Source organism: Pan troglodytes, chromosome 4 (genome assembly GCF_028858775.2).
Source record: "Pan troglodytes isolate AG18354 chromosome 4, NHGRI_mPanTro3-v2.0_pri, whole genome shotgun sequence".
In the NCBI taxonomy this organism is placed as follows: domain Eukaryota; kingdom Metazoa; phylum Chordata; class Mammalia; order Primates; family Hominidae; genus Pan; species Pan troglodytes.
Window position 1 is genome coordinate 123,193,626 of NC_072402.2, and position 15,504 is coordinate 123,209,129.

A 15,504-nucleotide genomic window follows, 5' to 3' on the forward strand; every position below is an offset into this window, starting at 1 on the left:
ATAGGAATGATGGGCACAAACTGGATGCTCAATAAACTGCTGAGATCTGGGACACATGAGGTCAGGCACGTGGCTGGCACAGCCAATCTTCCATACGTGAGAGGTTAACGTGCTGAGTGAAGGACGTATGTCAATTATTTGAGGAGCATGCGACACTGAAAGTCTACTTGAGAAAAAGAGGGTTGTTTTTAAAAGAGAACCTGTAGGTGACACTCATATTGACATGCCATCGTTCTTGGCCTTCTTTAAAGTACATTTTGATTCTTTTAAAGTAGATTTTGATTCTTCAGCTTGGAAAGACAGGGATATTACTCTAATTAATTTTCATGATGAATTGGAATCGGCAAGCCTCAAAGTTCTAACAAAAGAGGGATGCAGAAAGAACTCTTTGCAGTTTCCCAGTGATATCATGCCATTCTATGCCTCCAAGACTTTGCCCAATTCCTTCTGCTTAAAATGCCCTTCCTCCCTGGTGAGCCTCTAAACATCTGTGAGAAGGCTTCCAGCCTGGCCTTAGGTTTCTTCATATCATACTGTACTTTTCATATTAATAGTTAAATATTGAAAGTAATTCTGCCTCTAGAATTGATGACTAGCTTATATTGAGCCAACTGTTCTATCAAGAATAACAGGAAGAGTTAGATTAAAAAAATACCTTTTGTTCTAAGACACTGTGGAGCCAGGCAGCAAGGACTGGCAGGGTAAAGGGACTCTGGAGAAGGAAAACCCATTAAGGTGAACATGACATTTTGCACTGCTTTTCCCTTTGGAACATTTGCCAATTTATAGGTAATAAAGCTCTACAAAAAGTAAGGAGATTATAAATACAAAATTAATGCTATTGGTTACCCTTGAGGAAAAGGCAGGGTGTCTTGAGATAGGGCATAAAGGAGGTTTTTAAAGAACAGACTGTATTTTATTTTTTAAACTGGATTGTGATTAGATTGCTAATTGGTTCATTATTTTTCTTTAAATTCTCATATTTATGTAATATATATGTGCATATATACAAGTATATAATATATTCTGCATCTGCATTTAGCAAAAAGAAAAGAAAAGAAAGAAAGTAAAAGAAAGCAGGCCCTCAACTAATAGCTGTTATCCACAGAGAACATATTCCAGACCCCAGCACAATTGTGTACGTCAGCAATTGCCTCTGAGAGCTGCTAGAAAGCCTGCTTCTCACACCCCTCTTTAGTAACTTCTGTTATTCCCCAGTGGTAATAGAAATCTCTAGGGCTGGAAGCTCCAAGTTGCTAATTTGTAGGGTTCTCATCCTTAAAAACTGTTAATCAGAAGCACACGTATTAAAATTGCATGTGTGGGCTCATTTAGGGGAGATTACGATATAATATGAAGAAGGTAATGATTAGGTATGGAAATAGAAGAAAGCATGAAGAGTCCAATTGTTCAGAGTCACCAGCATATAAAAATTCTTACATCCATATAGCTTTCTACATATACACAGATAATGATGTGTACATACATAAGGGATTGTGGGTGTGAAAGTTAGGAAGGATAGATAGATAAGAATAAAATTTGATTAGGAAAGGGTATGGAGATGCTCATTAAGTTTATGAAGAGATATACTTTGTGAGTTAAAGACAACATAAAGAAGTAAACAACAATGAGTAGGGAATAAAATGTAGAGAAGGAAGGAATCAAATAATCAATAAAGCTAACATTGCTTTAGGGGAAAAACTCTACATGAAACAGATTTCTTTTGGAAATCAAAATAGAAGAGGCTGTGGTTTAAACTACAAATTTCATCTTGCTTCCAGATTTCCAAGAGTTTTTCCTTCATACCCTGTGATATGGTTTGACTGTGTCCCCACCCAAATCTCATATTGAATTGTAGTTCTCCATGTGCTGTAGGAGGGACTCAGTGGGAGGTAATTGAATCATGGGGGTGGTGGTTATGCTCATGCTGTTCTCATGATAGTGAGGTAATTGAATCATGGGGTCAGTTATCTTCATGCTGTTCTCATGATAGTGAGTTCTCATGAGATCAGATGGTTTTATAAGGGGCTTTTCTTACTTTGCTTGGCACTTCTCTCTCCTGCTGCCATGTGAAGAAGGATGTGTTTCCTTCTCCTTCTGCTATGATTATGTTTCCTGAGGCCTCCCCAGCCATGTGGAACTGTGAGTCAATTTAACCTTTTTCCTTTAAAAATTACCCAGTCTCGGGCACACTTTATAGCAGCATGAGAATGGACTAACACATCCTACCTTAAGAAATAGATAAAGAATGGCCTTGGGAGAAAACTGTTACCACCAGGCAATTGCCTTTTGACTGGGCACACACCTTTGTTGTCTCTATGGTTCCTTAATGTCAATATTACTTAATATATAATGCTTCAACTCAAAGAATGAGTAACTCCAAGTGTAACCACATGGCAGAGTTATGGATATTACCTTCAACAATTGAATTGTTAAGAAGGAAGAATGCTTGACCTTAAATCCCTGGAAAAAAACATAATATCTAATATTTCAGATATTTGTCAGTAACCCCTAGTTAATTTGATATTTAACTTTGGTGAAATATTATTCTTGGAATAATATTGGAATAAATACTTTTACTGAATCTGAGAAATACAATCGAAATCACCCAAACTAAATGTCTTTTTTTCTTAAAAAAAAAAAAGTGGAGGAGGGGGTCTCCTAAATGAAAATGATGTACTAAAGATTACATAAAATACAACATAAAAATTTTATAAGGGGTAGACAGGAAAGTAATGAGCCTTTTGGGTCAGTGGTAAAAATGCAAGCACCCATTATGCATACAAAGAATCTATTCACATAATAAATAAATATATAAAAATGTATATGTGCATGCAAAGGAGGAGCTTTGACAAGTAATTTCTAAACAGAGAGATTCACATCAGAAAATCATTCTTATTATGTTTCTCTCATCAGAACTTTGCTGGCATTTTCTAGCTGAAGGATTTATTTTTACACATTATCATGTATGTTCTCTCCTTGTTTTCTTAGAGACCTTAGGCAAGGTCAAAGAATTAGCGTTACCCACTAAAATTTGGTAATTCCTTACCGTGTGAATGATTTCAAGAGGTGTTGCAAATTTTTTAGCAATTTGAAACAAAATTAATTAATTAGCATTTACTTTAATTTTTACAAGCACTTAAAATATTTGCCATATAATTTTTTAGGCAGAAAATGAGTTGTGCTATTAATTTTAAAGGTAAAAAGAGCCTGTTGCAACCCATTAAACCACCCTCCCATCTCCATTTAACAGCAACTTCAAAAGCTAGTGCTAACAGAAATATCCTGTGTCCATCTGATATTTCCACTTCTTCCCTAAAACATAGTGGCTTAACAAAAGTATTTATTATCTCACAGTCTCTGTTGATCAGAAATTTGCGGGTGATTGTTAGGGTGACTCTGGCTTGGAATCTCTCATGGTGTTGCAATTAAGATGCTCACTGAGATTCCAGTGGCCTTTTGAACCTGTAAGATCCACTTCCAAGATTGTACATTCCTATAGCTATTGATAGCAGGCCTTTCAGTTCCTCCCTGATTGTTGATAGAAGGCTTATGTTCCTTGCCACATTGCCTTCCTCATAAGGCTTCTAAGGCTTCTTGAGTAGTTTCATGTCATGGCAGCTGGCTTCTTCAGGGGCAGGTGATCCAAGAGAACAAGACAAAAACTACAGTGGCTTTTATAATCTAGCCTCAGTACTCATGCAGTATCATTTCCACAATATCCTACTGACTACTGTATTAGCCTGTTCTTGCACTGCTATAAAGAAATATCTGAGAAAAGGTAATTAATAAAGAAAAGAGATTTAATTGGCTTATGGTTCTGCAGGCTGTAAAGGAAGCATAGAGGTTTCTGCTTTTGAGGAGGCCCCAGGAAACTTCCAGTCATGGCAGAAGGCGACTGGGGAATGAGGCATCTCACATGGTGGGAGCATGAGCAAGAGAGAGTAGGGGGTGGGTGCTACACACTTTTCAACAACCAGATCTCATGAGAACTCTATCATGAGAACAGCACCAAGGGGATGGTGCTAAACCATTTATGAGAAATCTCCCCTATGATTCAATCACTTCCCTCCAGACCCCACCTCCAACGTGGGGGATGACAATTTGACATGAAATTTGGGTGGGGACACAGATCCAAATCATATCAAGTACAAAATCAGTTTTACTCCATGTGGGAAGGTACTACCCTTTTTGGATAAATTAGAGGTCATCTTGGAGGCTGCCTTGCACAGTGTGCCCTCTGTCTCACAATGACTCACATATTTCCTACATCCAGTATAAACTGAACCCATGGTCAAGACCCCCCGAAAGCCCCATTTTATTATACCACCAGCTCAAATTCCAGAATTTGTCATCTAAATAAAGACCTCATAAATAACGGTACTTCTCAGATATAATTCCTTGAATACAGCTCCTCTAGTATGGTTTCTTTTGATCATAAGATCTATGAACTATAGAAATAAGTTATCTGTCTCCCTGTACACCCAGCACATAATGATCATGGGATAGTCCTAGGATAACAATTAAATATACTTTCATTCAAAAAGGGGAAAAATGAGAGGCATACAGGTGTCATTGAAATCCCAACAAACCAATGTTGGAAGTTCCTTCATTAGGACTAAGTTGTATTCCTGTCTGGGAATAACTCTATGGCCCTTCGCTCTGCTCTCTGGGCTCTTGGTTCCATCCCCTCAGTTATCCTGCTTCTTCCATGAAAAATAGTCTATATTTACAGCTGCAATGCTTTCTCAGCCTTCTAGTCAACAGAATCTTGAGAGTCTAGACTCATTTAAAAAATTTTTTTATTATCTCTATTCCTTCTGGTCCAAGCTGGCAGTGTTTCTGCCAATCTAATAATTAAAAAACAAAACTCTGTGGGCCCATTGTGAATCATTTGGAATTTAATCTTTTTATAAAAGCCACACCCACAAACCTATTTAAGATCACCCTTTCTCTATCTCAGCCTTTTCTTGAGACTGTGGAGGGGCAACACTTTCAAACTTCTTACAAGTCTTACTGTTTGATTGAAGGTTCTCTGAGGTGCCACCTTAACTCTTCCAAAGGTGTTAACAATGATTTTTACTGCTGCCCCCTTGGCTTTATCCTTAGATCATGTTTGCCTGGCAGGCCATTGGGTTTCATCTTTGCCTGGAAATCATTTCTTAATTTTAGTATTTTTGCCATCTGGAAAAATTTTCAGGACCGTCAAGTCTTGTCTGTTTTTTGTTTAACAATTTTTTTAGGTTATCTCTTACCTCTTTCATTTTGCTGTAATCAGGAAGAAGTTTGGGAAAACTCCATAGCAGATCATTTTCAATTCATTAACCACATTTCTCTTTTCCACACGACTGCAGGTAATAGTGTTTGTTGGTAAACTTTCTACCAATTCATAACAAGAATTCCTTTTCCCTCATTCTCCTTTAATGCCTCATTATCAGCCTCCTCAAAAGCCCTCAGGCTTCCCCCTACGGTCTGCTCAAGGACTGTTAGGTTTTCACTCTCCTCCCTTCAAAGTTCTTCCACATTCTTCCCACTGCCTGGATTCAGAGCCACTTCCACATATTTAGGTATTTGTTACAGCATTAGGTAGCTATTGTTGCTTAACGAATTACCACAAACTTATGGGTTTAAAAATAATAAACACTATTTCTGATTTTCTGTCATTCATGAATTTAGAAGTGACTTAGCTGGTAAGGTCTGGCTTGATGTCTGTCTTATAGTTGCTGTCAAGGTGTTAGTGTGGGCTACAGTCATCTGGTGCTAGAGGGTTCATTTCCAAGATGGTTGATTCACATGATGATTGGCAGGAGGAATCTGTTTCTTCTTGACTCTTTTCAGGAGGTTTTAATTCCTCACCATATGGCCCTACCCATGGGATTTCCACAGGATTTCTTGAGTTTCTAGCAATACGGAAAGTGTCTTCATCAACAATGATGGTCAAGGAGAGTAAGATAGATGCCTCAATATCTTTTATGACATAGCTTCATAAATTGCACATCATCATTTCTTCTTTGGCCTGCTGGTTACACAAGTTAGCAATGTTCAACATGGTAGGATACTTCACAGGCTTAGGTCTCAAGATGAAGGAATCATTGCAAGCACAAGGATATTGTTAGCACAAGGATATTTGCATTTGCTTTTGCTTCAACTTGGGCCACCTTTTCATCAGATCTTTGCAAAGGTGACACCTCACCATTTAGGTCGCTGATCAAATGTCACCTCTCAAGACATTCTTTCTTTCCCACCGTATCTTATATTTTCTCAATGCTTCTTTTATATTACTTTCTTCATAGCTTTTATTGTTGAGATAATGGCTCAAATGTTTTTGATTACTTTTTTCTTTTCTTTTCTTTTTTTTTTTTTTTTTTGGTTTGTTGTCTGCCAATAGAACTGTAAGCTTCTGGAGTGAAGGAACTTGTCTATCTTTCTCACTGTTCTATCATCGGTGCTTAGAATAAGGCTAAGAGTTAATAAATATGTGTTCAATGAATGAAGAAATGCACTCCACATGAATTATAAATTACATTTCTCTTTATAATAGTCTATTTCAAGAAATAATTTAAGCCAATGCAGAAAGACTATGGCATTATCCAATATGGAACAATATACCATTAACAAGGAGCAAGTTCTGAGCTGCTTGGGCAGCTCAATGGAATGTTTTATAATTATTTAGATTCTTTTAACGTTTTCAAAGTGGAGCCACATAAGAATGAATTTTTCTAACTGAGCAAGATTTGAAAGGCCCTGCCTGTTTCTGCAAGAACCTGAGACTCATGCTAGAATATTAAGGCACAGACTACATAGGTTACAAATCAATGTAGAATACCGTGGGCATAGTGATGTGGACATGGTAGAGAGCGAATACTTTTCAGAAAATATTAAGAGACCATCTGGCAGAGTCTCGTAGAATGTCTAGCAATTGGGAATGTAAAGGAAAGTAAAACACTGCAAACCACTGAATAGCTATTTAATAACATCAAGAATCTATGGATGAGAATCAACAAAATTGAGCAATATGAGGATAGAAAAATTTAAAATTGTCTACTTCTTATTTCTTCACCCTGCATTCTGTTAGATAATTTTATCAACATAGACGTTGAGTTTTACATATTAGTCAGGATGTATTAAATGGAAACCACAGATACACAACTAAAACTAGATTAAACACATACAATTGTTTTTTCTATGTAGCACATCAATCTTCATAATAAAAACAACAGAGAAAAACTGGAGAAAACACAATAAACATCTGTTGGAAATATTGTTAAGCCATCAAAACAGCCAGCCCTTGATGGGCCAACATCTTAGTGAGAAGAGGAATTCACTGAAGTGAACATGACATTCTATGCTGGGTTATTTTGTTGCTTCAATCTATTTGCTGATTGATTCATAACCAGCATTGCTGACAACTAGTAAATCGAGCCGAAAGAGTCTACTGAGAACTACAGAAGCTGAACATACATAGCCTTCAGCAGTCTCATGGGGCTTAGGGAGAAAAATTTTGTCATTCAGGGCTAGCAAGGTAGCTCAAGGTTGGGAGGGGGGGGGGGGTCACAATTTTGAAGAGCAGAGAAACTCAGAGAAGTAAACCTGACAGTGTGAGATGCTTTTCCTTTAAAGAATCTGTCATTCATAAGTGAAACAGACTGAACATCTGGGGAACTCAGCAGATAACAGTTGCTAAGTGCCTAAAGATCTAAGTATACTTATCAGTAGTCCAACTGTGATGAGAGATAAAAATTGGAACTAAAAGCTTACCCAAATTAGAAGACCCTAGTAAACAGTCCAGCCTTCCATTGAGACATCTGAGCTATAGATAGATCAATCCTTTAAAAGTTAATTGTAATATGCCGTGGGTCTCTTTGGATTAATCCTATTAGGTGTCCATTGAGCTTCCTGGATCTGAATTTCTATTTCCTTCCCCAGACGTGGACAGTTTTTTGCCATTATGTCTTTGAATGTATTTTCTGTTCCTTTCTCTCTCTCTTGTCTTTTTAGTAGTCCAAAAATATGTGCATTATTTAGCTTGATGGTGTCCCATAAGTCCCTCAAGCTATCTTCACTCTTTTATGTATTTTTCTTTTTACTCTTCAGATTGAATTATTTCCATTGATCTGTCTTCAAGTTTTCCTGTATTTTATTCTGCTTGATTTAGTTTGATTTAGAATCCCTCTATGGAATTTTTGAGTTCAGCTATTATATTTTTCAGCTTTATGATTTCTATTTAGTACTTTTAAATATTTTCTTTTTGTTGAAATTCTGTTTTTTAAGCATTGCTCTTTATACCTCAGTGGCCATCTATATGACTGATTTTTGAATTCCCTGTTAAGTAAATCACATGTCTCCATTTCACTACAGTTGGTTTCTAGAGATTTATTTTATTCTTTTATTTGGAACACATTACCTTGTTTCTTAATTTTTTTTTGATTTTCTGGGTTGGTGTCTGCACATTAGATAAGACAACCACCTCTCCCAGAATGAAATATGATCCCAAATCAACTTAGGGTAAGCCTGGATAAAGTTGATTTATTCTAACATCCTGGGTGAAGCTAAAAAGAATCTTCTCTTGGAGGAAAGCCACATTTCCCAAGAATTTTAACTTTTCTTTAAAAAAAACTCACAAGGCATAAAATTCATTAAAAATTCACAAGGCATACCAAGAGATAGAAACAAGCGGAAAAGCAGACAACAGAAACAGTCACATAGCTGATCCAGGCATTAAAATTATATTGACTGTATTTTAAAATAACTGTGACTATTATGTTCAATAAAGAGATAAAAAGAGAGAGAAAAATGGTGAAGAGGAGGCAAGATTAACTTGCAGCTCCTACTTGGACAGGCAGAGCAGCATGTGGAGACTCAAATTATGAACTTTTTTTCCCAGAACTACCACAGAAACATACCAGGAAAGCTGAGAGAATCCACAGATCCTTTGAAGGAAGTGGCTTGCTGTTGCAGGCTCCTTGAGACAGCCAAAAACTGTGAGTACTCAAAGTGTGAGAGGGGGAATGTCTACCCCAAACACACATTTTCACTGAGGAACCTGAAGGTCCAGATCATGGGAGAAGGATTTGACCTTACCTGGAGTTGAGATGAATTTAGAGAGCTGAGCGAAATGTAGGGGTACAAGAAGCAGCAGGAAGAGCTCTGTAGACACTATTGGTCCCCAGGGAAACAATTCCTGACTTTCAGGGGTCCTTGGGGAGGGCTGCCAGTGGAACTGTGGAAAAACCACATGGAGAAGGAAACTTTCACATAAACTTTGTAACAATTTTGACCAAATGCATGGTGTCCTGGACAGAATCCGGGGTGGGGGGAGGGGTGAATGGGGAGTGCAGATACAAGCACAGAAACTGCTGCAGGTGGGAGGTGTGAAATCTGAAAGCCCTGCTTACTTTCTCAGTCAGGAGGCTTGTAGCCTGGGGCAAGTTCTCAGCCCTGCTCACCAGTTGCCTGGAAATGAACTCAGTGCTATTGAGGGGGGACAGTGGGAGTGAGACCGGCCTTTTGGGCTACGTGGGAGCTGGATGAGGCCTGTCACTTCTGGCTTTCCCCCATTTCCCTGGTGACTGCTACGATGCAGCAGAGGCAGCCATAATCTCCCTGGGGGCGTAACTCCATTGGCCTAAGAACCACACCCCCTTCCCCCATAGCAGCTACAGCAAGCCCTGCTCAAGGAGAGTCTGAGCTCAGACACACCTAACCCTGCTGCAACCTGATGGTCTTTCTCCACCCACCCTTGTAGCTGAAGACAAAGGAAATAATTTCTTGGGAGGTCTGTGGTCCCACCTACTACCTGAGAAACCCAAATACTTATCCAGGCAACCCTAGGGCAAACTTGCATCTTCCCTATACTACTGCAGCTGATGCTCTATTGAAAGTGCCACCTCCTGGCTGGAGGCAAACCAACACAAAACCAGCACAGTAAACAAAACTACCACCAAGGACCTTCACGGAGTCCAGTTCACTCTCCTGCTACCTCCACCAGAGCAGGTGCTGGTGTCCATAGCTGAGAGACCTGAAGATGGATCACATCACAGGACTCTGCAGACACTTCCCAGTACCAGCCTGGAGCCTGGTAGCCCCACTGGGTGGCTAGACCCAGAAGACAAATAACAATCACTGAAGTTAGACTCTCAGGAAGCCCCATCACTAGGGAAAGGAAGAGAGCACCACATTAAGGGAGCACCCCATGGGAAAAAGGAATCTGAACAAAGCCCTTGAGCCCTGGATCTTCTCTCTGACATAGTGTATCCAAGTAAGAAAGACTCAGGAAAACAATCCTGGTAATATGACAAAACAAGGGTATGAAACACCCCCAGAAGATCATACTATCTCACCAGCAATGGAGGCAAAACGAGAATAAATCTCTGAATTGCCCAAAAGAAAAAGAGAATTTAGAAGGTTGATTATTAAGCTACTTACAGAGGCACCAGAGAAAGGTGAATACAAACTTAAATAAATTTTTAAAAAGATACAGAATATGGACAGAAAATTATCCAGAGAAATAGATAGCATAAATAAAACACAATCACAACTTCTGGAAATAAAGGACACACTTAAAGAAATGCAAAATACACTGGAAAGTCTCAGCAATAGAACTGAACAAATAGAAGAAAGAACTTTAGAGCTTGAAGACAAGGCTTTTGAATTAACCCAATGAGGCAGAGACAAAGAAAAAAAGGATTAGTCCAACAGCAAAATATGACAATACTAAATATATATGCCCTTAATGCTGGAACTCCAAAATTTATAGGAGAATAACTACTAGACCTAAGAAAGGAGATAGACAGCAACACAACAATAGTGGGGGATTTCATTACTCACTCACAGAACTAGACAGATCATCAAGACAGAAAGTCAACAAAGAAACAATGGACTTAAACTATACCCTAGAACAAACGGACTTAACAGATATTAACAGAACATTCTACCCAACAACTGTAGAATATACATTCTATTCATCAACACATGGAACATTCTCCAAGATAGAACATATGATAGGCCACAAAACAAGTTTTAATAAATTTAAAAAAGTAAACATTATATCAAGCACTCTCTCAGACCACCCTGGAATAAAATTGAAAATCAAATTCAAGAGGAATCCTTAAAACCACGCAAATACATGGAAATTAAATAACCTGTTTCTGAATGACCATTGGGTAAACAATGAAATCAAGATAGAAATTAAAAAATTCTTTGAATTGAATAATAGTGACACAACCTATCAAAACCTCTGGGATACAACAAAAGCACTGCTAATATGAGAATTCACAGCATTGAAGGCCTACATTGAAAAGTCTAAAAGAGCACAAACAGACAATCTAAGCTCACACTTCAAGGGACTAGAGAAACGAAAACAAACTAAACCCAGATCCAGCAGAAGCAAATTAACAACAATCAGAGCAGGACTAAATGAAATTGAAACAAACAAAAATACAAAAGATAAATGAGACAAAAAGCTGATTCTTTGAAAACTTAAAATTGATAGACCACCAGCAAGATTAACCATAAAAAGGAGAAGAAGACCCAAATAAGCTCGATTAGAAACAAAATGGGAGATATTGTAACTGATATCACAGAATACAAAAGATCATTGAAGGCTACTATGAACACCTTTACGCACACAAACTAGAAAACCTAGAGGAGATGGATAAATTCCTGGTAATATACAACACTCCTATATTAAACTGGGAAGGAACAGACAAATAACAAGCAGCAAGATAGAAATGGTGATTAAAAAAATTGCCAACAAAAAGTCCAGAACCAGTCAGATTCACAGCTGAATTCTATCAGACCTTTAAAGAATTGGTAGCAATCCTATCGACACTATTCCAAAAGATAAAGAGGGAATTCTCCCTAAATCATTCTATGAAGCCAATGTCACCGTAATACCAAAACCAGGAAAAGACATAACAAAAAAAGAAAACTATAGACTAATATCCCTGATAAATATAGATGCAAAAATCCTCAACAAAATACTAGCTAATCAAATCCAATAGCATATCGAAAAGATAATCCACCATGATCAAGTGGGTTTCATACCAGGGATGCAGGGATGGTTTAAAATATGCAAGTCAATAAATATGATATACCACATAAACAGAATTAAACCAAAAAATCACACGATCATCTCAATAGACACAGAAAAAGCATTTCACAAAATCCAGCACTTCTTTATGATTAAAACCCTCAGCAAAATTGGCACAGAAGGGACATACCTTAAGGTAATAAAAGCCATCTATGACAAACCCACAGCCAACATTTCACTGAACAAGGAAAAGTTGAAAGCATTCCCTCTGAGAACTGGAACAAGACAGGTATGTCCACTTTCCCCACTTCTATCCAACATAGTACTGGAAGACCTAACCAGAGCAATCAAATAAGAGAAAGAGATAAAGGGCATCCAAATCAGTAAAGAGGAAGTCAAACTGTCACTGTTCACTGATGATAAGATTGTATACCTAGAAAACCCTAAAGACTCATCCAAAATGCTCCTAGAACTCATAAATGAATTCAGTAATCTTTCAGGATACAAAAATCAATGTATACAAATCAGTAGCACTGCTATACACTAACAGCAACCAAGCTGAGATTCAATTCAAGAACTCCTTTTACAATAGCTGCAAAAAAAAAAAAAAAAAAAAAAAAAAGAACTTAGAGATATACCTAACAAAGGAGATGAAAGACCTCTTCAAGGAAAACTACTATTAAAAAAAAAAAAAAACACTGCTGAAAGAAATCATAGACAACTAATTGTTTGGCTCTGTGTCCCTACTCAAATCTCACCCTGAATTGTAATCCCCATAATCTCCATGTGTCAAGGGTAGGACCAGGTGGAGGTCATTGAATCATGGTGGTGGTTTCCCCCATGCTGTTCTTGTGATAATGAGTGAGTCCCATGAGATCTGATGGTTTTATAAGTGTCTGCCATTTCCCTTGCTTGCACTGCTCCTTCCTGTCACCTTGCTTCCTCTTTGCCTTCTATCATGACTATAAATTTTCTGAGGCCTCTGCAGCCATGTAGAACTGTGAGTCAATTAAACCTCTTTTCTTTATAAATTACCCAGTCTCAGGCAGTTCTTTATAGCAGTATAAAAATGAACAAATGCAATGACACCAGAAAATGGAAACACATCCCATGCTCATGGATTGGTAGAGTAAATATTGTGAAAATGACCATATTGCCAAAAGCAATCTACAAATTCAATACAATTTCCATCAAAATGCCGCTACCATTCTTCACATAACTAGCAAAAACAATCATAAAATTCATATGGAACAACAAAAAAAGCCCACACAGTCAAAGCAAGACTGAGCAAAAAGAAATCACATTACCCAACTTCAAACTATATTATAAGGGTACAGTTGACAAAACAGCATGGTACTGGTATAAAAATAGGCACATACCAGGCATTGTGGTGGGCACCTGTAATCCCAGCTACTCGAGAGGCTGAGGCAGGAGAATCTCTTGAACCTGGGAGGCGGAGGTTGCAGTGAGCCAAGATCGCGCCACTGTACTCCAACCCGGGCAACAGTGCAAGATGCTGTCTCAAAAAAAAAAAAAAAAAAAAAAAAGGCACATAGACCAATGAAACAGAATAGGGAACCCAGAAATAAAGCCAAATAATTACAGCCAAATGATCTTTGACAAAGCAAACAAAAATGTAAAGTGGGAAAAGGACACCCTGTTCAACAAATGGTGCTGGGATAATTGGCAAGCCACATGTACAAGAATGAAACTAGATCCTCATCTCTCACCTTATACATAAATCAACTCAAAATGGATCAAAGACTTAGATTTAAGACCCAAAACCTTAAAAATCATAGAAGATAACATCGGAAAAATTCTTCCAGACATTGGCTTAGGCAAAGACTTCATGAACAAGAACCCAAAAGCAAATACAACAAAAACAAAAATGTATAGATGGGACCTAATTAAACTAAAAAGCTTCTGCACAGCAAAAGAAATAATTACAGAGTAAACTGACAATCCACAGAGTGGGAGAAAAAACTTCGCAAACTATGCATCTGACAAAGGACTATTATCCAGAATCTATAAGAAACTCAAACAAATCAGCAAGAAAAAAACAAACAATCCCATCAAGAAGTGGGCTAAGGACATGAATAGACAATTCTCAAAAGAAGACATACAAATGGCCAACAAACATATTTTTAAAAGCTCAACATCCCTAATTATCAGGGAAATGCAAATCAAAACCACAATGTGATACCACGTTACTCCTGTAAGAATGATCATAATAAAAAAAAAAAATAGATGTTGGTGTGGATATGATGAAAAGGGAACACTTTTACACTGCTGGTGAGAATGTAAACTAGTACAATTACTATGGAAAGCAGTGTAGAGATTTCTTAAATAAATAAAAGTCAATCCACTATTTGATTCAACAATCTCACTTTTGGGTATCTACCCAGAGGAAAAGAAGTCATTATACAAAAAAGATACTTGCACATGCGTGTTTATAGCAGCACAGTTCACAGCTGCAAAAATATGGAACCAGCCAAAATGCCCACTGATCAATGAGTGGATAACTACTACTCAGCCATAAAAAGGAACAAAATTATGGCATTCACAGCAACCTGGGTGGAACTGGAGAGCATTATTTTAAGTAAAGTAACTCAGGAATGGAAAACCAAACATCATATGGTTCTCATTTATAATTATAAGTGGGAGCTAGGCTATGAGGATGCAAAGGCATGAGAATGATATAATGGACTTTGGAGACTCTGTGCAAAGGGTAGGAGCAGGGTGAGGGATAAAAGACTACACATTGTGCACAGTATACACTGCTAGGTTGATGGGTGCACCAAAATCTCAGAAATCAGCACTAAAGAACTTATTCATATAACCAAATATCACCTGTTCCCCAAGAATCTATTGAAATAAAAAATTTAAATAAAAAAGAAAACAAGATGAAGGCTTTCTGCAAAGACAGATCTATTTTTAAAAGAAAATTCCAGATTTAAAAAATGCTATAATTAATGCATTTTAAATTTCATCCATTATTAATCTTATTCTGGATATATACTACAATAATGTAATATGATTTCCTATTATAGTAACAACTTGTGGTTTTAATTTTCATTTAGCTCACGGCATTGGGAGACTATGGAACATTTGGAGAAGCCATACATTGTTTGTATATCCACTTTGGAAATTTCTGGGGTATTTTGTACATTTTATTTTTTTAATTTTTAATTAAAAAATTTTTTGTAGATACATAGTGGGTGTATATATTTATAGGGTACATGAGATGCTTTGATACAGGCATGCAATGTGAAGTAATCACATCATGGAGAATGGTGTATCCATCCCCTCAAGCATTTATCCTTTGTACTACAAACAAACAATCCAATTACATTTTTAAAGTTATATTAAAATATACAATTAAGTTATCATTGACTATAGTCATGCTTTGGAAATTTGTCCAGAAGTATCTATTAAGCACTTATGTACATCACCTATGACCAAAGATTTCTGCT

General features: G+C 37.4%; 1 long non-coding RNA gene across 2 annotated transcripts in view; it reads left to right on the forward strand.

The window, feature by feature from the left end:
* LOC104006543 (uncharacterized) overlaps positions 1 to 15,504 on the forward strand; it is a 495,672-nt gene that overhangs the window by 476,971 nt on the left and 3,197 nt on the right. For both annotated transcript variants that reach the window (XR_010157320.1, XR_010157321.1), the window contains one exon: positions 8,885 to 8,981. This is a non-coding gene — a long non-coding RNA (uncharacterized LOC104006543). The remainder of the gene's footprint in view (positions 1 to 8,884; positions 8,982 to 15,504) is intronic.